Genomic DNA, 6,465 nt, shown 5'->3' on the forward strand with positions numbered 1-6,465 from the left:
AGGTTCTGTCCGATTATTGGAACCAAGGCCTAAAATGATTGAGCAAAACATATAGATGGTTTGGATGCCACACATACAACAAGTCGGTCTCATGAGTGGGGCAGCCTCTTTGGTTGTGTGTTTTCATCACGTACAGGGATCATACGAGCCGGTCAATAAATGCCTTGGAAAATCTGCAGGGAGGTTTCAATGGTGAGCATTATTGTCACCGTTGTTTCCCAAAGTGTGTCCCACTTGAGGTTTCAATATACATCTAATTTGGCTTTCACTGATAAAATGATCTGGCAAAGAAGACGGACGGTTTAGATTAACCACATGCTTCAAGGTGGGATAACATTGTTGACTTAGACAACGTCTCGGTCCAGGTAAGTGATACTCCGTCTATAAGGTTGGATTGTTCATGGTCGGCCCACTAAGCTTTGCATATCTATTAGAACCCAAGAACATATAGATGGATAGGGAAAAGAAAACATGAAATTCCAACCATCGAATCAGCTTACACCACTATGAGACTCATATACAAATCATATGCACATCAAGGTGGATCACACGTTGGCCACGTTAGGTAGCATGATAGGTAGGTCCCACCTTTTGGTAAAATGGCATGAATATCAACATATACGTTAAGATGAAGTCCATTTTTTGAGCTCGATATCAAGACAATAGGTAAATGACCTGTGCACTCACCTCAACGGTTGAATTAGAAATGCAAGTACAAGCTACAATGAAAGAAGTGATCTTGTTCAAAGACTCAAGTTAGTGTACAATGATGTTTTATTTAAACCAACACGATTTAAATGATATTTAAACTCGCAAGTATACGAATCAGATGCAGATACGGTACGTATTACGAGATCGTTCCCACGAGGACTGGTCGTCACAATTCAAATCTATGATTCTCCTTAACTAATCCAACAAATAATGGAATGAATTACTAAGCACAATTTTATGAAAAATAATTAATTAAGAACAGGGAAGAAAATTCAATTAGAGAGAGAGCACTAGGACTTTCGAATCCACCCCTAATTATCCTAACCTTGTTTTGTCTGTTGATTCACCTTGATCTAGATTGATACCACTTAAATAGAGAAAGCACAATCTGTGTCCTTAATCGGGCATACAGACTGTCTAATTCCTTTAAGCAATGTCATGAATGACATATCCCATATCCTTGGTCGGGCATAAGGGATGTACAATTCATTAAAGCATCCTGTTTCTTCCTCTATAGGAAACTTGTTCTTGATCAGACACAAGCACCTATAATAAGCATCCAAACAACATCCATATATATACTTTAATCAAGTTCATAGATGGAGAAGTATAAAATTTAAACCCATAAAGCCCACTTAGAGAAAGAAACAAATTAATTGAAATTCAAAGTAAATCAACCAATACAAGAGCTAATCAAATTAGGGCTTCATCTCAGCCCTAGCTGAGAGATTAGTGACCCATAAAATTCATAAAAAATATTAAATAAAATTCATTAAAAAACGTCAAACCAAACAATCTCTCTCTCTCTTCTTTCTTCTCTTTCTTCTCTTTCTTCTCTTTCTTGCTCCAGATCTGGAATCCACTGGTTTCTGAATGGCTCTCCCACGTCCAAAACTCTCCTTCTATAGCTGCTGGATGGGGGATCGGTGGGCGAGTCGTAGAAGGACTCGAAGTGTAATTTTTCGCAGTCGTGACTCCGTGGGGCCCACTGTCGTAAAACGGACTTCCGTCCGTTACGCTGGAAACGGAATTTTCCGTTTTTGAAAAGGGAAGTCGGGTCAGCGCTGACCGACTTAGGTGCATTCGGTGCTCGATAGTGCACATGTGCACTATGTACATACATTATACATATGGGTCCACTGTGATGATTTCGAGAAATCCAATCCGTCCATCCTATTGCTCATCTTCTTTAAACCGTCAGGACCAAAATTGATGTATATCCAGATATCCAGCGGACCCCACTTAATGAATTAAGGGGCTGATCTGGCCGTTAGACCACTTCCCGAGATCATCAATGGCTGAAATTTAATATGTACGGTTAATTTATGGTCCCCATCACGTGTATGAAGTTTCGAGTTGATCGGATGGCGGGAAACATGTGATCTTGCATTCTGGACCCTTTTCGAGCCTCTTTATCGTGCTTTCCTCAGATCCCAGGCGTGTAAAATCTTCATTATTGGTTCTCTGGAGTCCATCCCGTGCTTTGGAGACTTTGGATCATGAAATCCATGCCTTTAACATCAATTTTCAATTAACGCTCCTGACTTCATCCTGTAACAAAAATACAATTAAAATACGCCATTAAGCATTATCATATACGTAAAATCTGGTAATGATTAGGGTCTAATATGCAATATTCGACCCTCATCACAACCCCCAACCAGCATTTTGCTAGTCCCGAGCAAAACATGCGAAAAATAATTTCAGAAATAAAAGACAATTCCTGTAAACTCAAGTGACTTGTGAACAGATAGTTGAGATGTGAAAATTTTAAGATTCATGATTGGTGTGTGGAATTTTTCTCTTGGAATCAAGCTCTCGACAGATTTCATAATTAATTTCAAACTATTAATCCATTAATTGGAACAATTCTGAACATCGAGCTCCATGAATGTAAAGTGTAATTTCGACTTACAAACATTAAGAGATCCAATTGTCAATCTCATGATATCATTGGTAATTCGTGACAACCAAGCTTGAAACCAACACTTATCTCACAGATTAACTTTTCATTTTACCTGCCTTTGATTTTCTTTATGAGCAGTAACGCAAATGAGGGGAATCAAATTCTTACCTATAGGGAGCAAACCTATGGCGAAAACTTGTCGCCTAACTTTTTTTTTTCATATGTCAACTATGGAGGATCAAATCTGCACCTATAGGGAGCAAACCTATGGTGAAGATTATGTGACTTAGCCTTTTAATTCTTCTTTTTACCAAGTTAATCATTCAGTTATCGAACCAAAACTTAATGTGCAAGCGAGATGTGATATGTGAAATCATGACTCAATCAATGTTCACAACGTCTAATCATGGATTAACAATTCAAAATTGACTGTGAAATCAAGCAGATGGCCGAATCCAAGAGTCATTAGTTACCAACATCATGTATCTTATAATGTTAAAATCACAACTATCCTTCAAAATCACTTTGAATTCAATAGAAATTCAGAAAAAATTTTAAAATTTTCACAAATTTTCCTCAAGACCAAGAAAATACTGATTAGGTACCCTAATCTCCCACCCCCAACCTAAAATCTACATTGTCCTCAATGTAAAAGAAATAAACAAGCAATGCACATGGGACAACGCGAATAAAAGAGGAGTGATGAAAAGATAATACCTGGATGGAGAATCAAGAAGCTTTCTCAAAATTTGTGAAAAATTTCAACGTAAAAGCGAGTTAGCACAAGAGAGAAATCAACATAAGCAAAAATAACAAAAAGAAAAACAAAAGAAGATCCTACCTATACCACTTTCGCAGGTGCTCTCGATTGCATTTAGCGCATGCAACAAGCCTTTAAACCCCTAGGTTACCCCTAGTGGACGAGTTGTAGTCTCGTGAGGGTTTGCAGTAATGTTACCCACAAACATTGAAGTAACTAACTAAGAAAAATGAAAATGAATGAAATAAAAAGTAATACAATAAAGCAAAAGGCTGGGTTGCCTCCCATGAGCGCTAAGTTTAACGTCTTCAGCCAGACAAGAATGGACCATGAATGAAATAATCTTTATAACTGGGGTCCGCCAAAGAAATTACCTCAACACTTTCATTAACCGATCCCAGACAAGTGATGTGAGTTCCCATGAACTGTGCTATCTGAAATAAGGCAACTGACACTGTCGTCAAATAATTTAAGGACTTCTGCTCGAACGACTTCTTCTATGTTAGGATCACGCTTCCTTTGCATGTTATGCGACATTTCCACAGCATGATCCATACATATCGTGGGGCATACTCCCTGTATTTCCACTATCTTCCGTTCAATTGCTGCCTTATATGCTCTAAGAACATTAAGTAGCCTGCTCGCCTTTGTCTTCTCAGAGTTGGAAGCTATGCTGTCAGGAAGAGTCTCAGAGGGATGAAGAGGTTCCACTTTCGCTCTCCATTTTTCAGTCTCCAATATAGGAGTAGAGTCGAGCAATGCATTGACTTCATGGATGGGACTATCAATGTCAAAATCCATGCCCGATTGTGCTAAGCAGGTCTCAAGAGGATCTTCAAAAGATGTACGGAAGGAGTCCTGCACAAGGCTCTCGATCATGTCCACTTCAAATATGTCATCCAAATCTGAGGGTTGTTGTCCTGCATTAAAAACATTGAGTTTAATATTCATGTTACCAAATGACAATTTCATAACTCCATTCCTGCAATTGATAATAGCATTAGATGTGGCCAAAAATGGACGACCCAAAATGACTGGGATCTAACTGAAGATTCTGGACAGGCTGAGTATCTATAACTATGAAATCCACTAGAAAATAAAATTTATCAACCTGGATTAACACATCTTCAATAACACCCCGGGCACCTTGACAGATCTATCGGCTAGTTGTAATGTTACCTTAGTCGGTTTCAACTCACCAAGTCCTAGTTGCTCATAAACCGAATAAGGTAACAAATTAAAACTCGCCCCAAAAACAAGTAAAGCCTTCCCGATCTTATGATCTACTACGCCGCAAGAAATGGAGGTAGCTCCTGGATCCCTAAATTAAGGAGGGGTGTTATGTTGAATCATGAAGCTGAGCTGCTCTGAAAGGAAGACTATATTATGAACATTCTGCATACGATAATGAGAGCATAAATCATTAAGAAACGTAGCCTAAGCAGGGACATGCTTGAAAGCCTCAAGAAATGGCAAGTAGACATGCACTAATTGAAACACAAACAAGATTTCATCATAGTTATTTCTTTTCTTTATTGGTGCCTGTCGTTGTGGAAAGGGTGCTTTGGGCACATAAGGTTGCACATTAGTGGCTCTTGGAGAGTCAGAGAGCTGTTGGAATATGGATGCATTGGTATGGCTCTCTGCTTCATCTTGATCTTCTGTTTTAGAATTTGATTCATCAACAGGCATCTCTATTCTGTTATCAATATGCTTGCCTGACCTAAGTGTAGTGATCGATTTGGCCTGTTCATGATATTGCCCTTGGTTGGAATTAGAGCCAATCTCATCTTGTCCCTTTGGATTAGCCTCGGGTTGGCTGAGGGAACTTGCCCTTCTCTCTCTCACTCAATGTGGCGCTAGTTGACCCATTTGTGCTTCCACTTGGCAATGGATTGTGCATTTGCATGTAAGCTTTCCTGGTTGGCTAGTAAAGTTTGTTGGGTGTCTTTTTGGAATTGGAGAGAACTCTGCATGAAAAGATGGAGTGTATCCTCAAGAGATGGTTTCCTTGATTGTGGAGGCACTTGTTGATACTGTGAGAACTGCTGAGGTTGTTGATTGCCCACTTGGGAGTAAGGTTGCATAGGAGGATTTCCAGATGGTCCTCCTTGTTGTGGTCCTTTTGCCCAAGAAAAATTTGGATGTCTAGCCCACCCTGGGTTGTATGTGTTCGAGTAAGGATCATTCCCAGATTTTTGAAAAGTGTTCATAGCATGAACTTGTTCAGAGAGAAGTTCTGGGAATGCTGCACCAGATGGACAAGACTGCATAGGATGGGCAGGGCTAGAACATGTGGCATATGCCTCAACTTGAGCTGTCTGTGGTGGTCCATTATTTAATACCAGAGCATCAACTTTCTTTGTCAGGTTATCAAGCTTGGCGCTCAGCTCTGGCATGACTCCTATCTCATATATACCACCTCTCTTTTGTGGTTGGGGACTTCTGTCACCTCTATTTGAATAATCCCATTGCTGGGAATTTTCGCACAAGGTTTCAAAGAAGTTCCACGCTTCGACATCACTTTTGGTCATGAATGACCCTCCACTGGTGGCATCAACCATGCGACGGTTCTGTGGTGTCAGACCGTCATAGAAGTATTGAACTTGTTGCCACTTCTCAAAACCATGGTGAGGACATTTAAGAAGCAAGTCCTTCCATCTTTCCCAACATTCATGAAAGTGCTCGCCCTCTTTTTGTGTGAAGTTAGTAATTTCTCTACGGAGGGCATTGGTTTTGTGAACGGGGAAGAACTTGTTTAAGAACTTCTTAGACAGTTGGTCCCATGTAGTGATAGATCCAACTTCTAGAGAATTCAACCATGCTTTCGCCTTATCCTTCAAAGCAAAAGGAAACAGGCGTAGGCGGATCGAATCGTCTGAGAAGTTTTGGAACTTAAAGGTGGAGCAAATGTTTATGAATTCTTTCACATGATGATATGGGTCCTCCTTGTCCAATCCATATAAGGATGGCAACATTTGTATGACTCCTGGTTTTAGTTCAAAGTGTGCTGCCGTAGTGGTTGGCAACACTATGCATGAAGGCGCATTAAATTGGACAGAGCTGAATAATCTTTGAGAGCTTTAAC

The 6,465-nt window shown here is 39.9% G+C and overlaps 1 non-coding gene across 1 annotated transcript; it reads left to right on the top strand.

Annotated features, from left to right (window-relative positions):
• Positions 1-5,999: 5,999 nt before the first annotated feature.
• On the top strand, positions 6,000-6,106 carry LOC131231993 (small nucleolar RNA R71). The gene has a single exon (XR_009164604.1). It is a non-coding gene; the product is annotated as a small nucleolar RNA R71 (small nucleolar RNA).
• Positions 6,107-6,465: the final 359 nt, after the last annotated feature.

This window comes from Magnolia sinica, chromosome 17 (genome assembly GCF_029962835.1).
Source record: "Magnolia sinica isolate HGM2019 chromosome 17, MsV1, whole genome shotgun sequence".
Classification (NCBI taxonomy): Eukaryota; Viridiplantae; Streptophyta; class Magnoliopsida; order Magnoliales; family Magnoliaceae; genus Magnolia; species Magnolia sinica.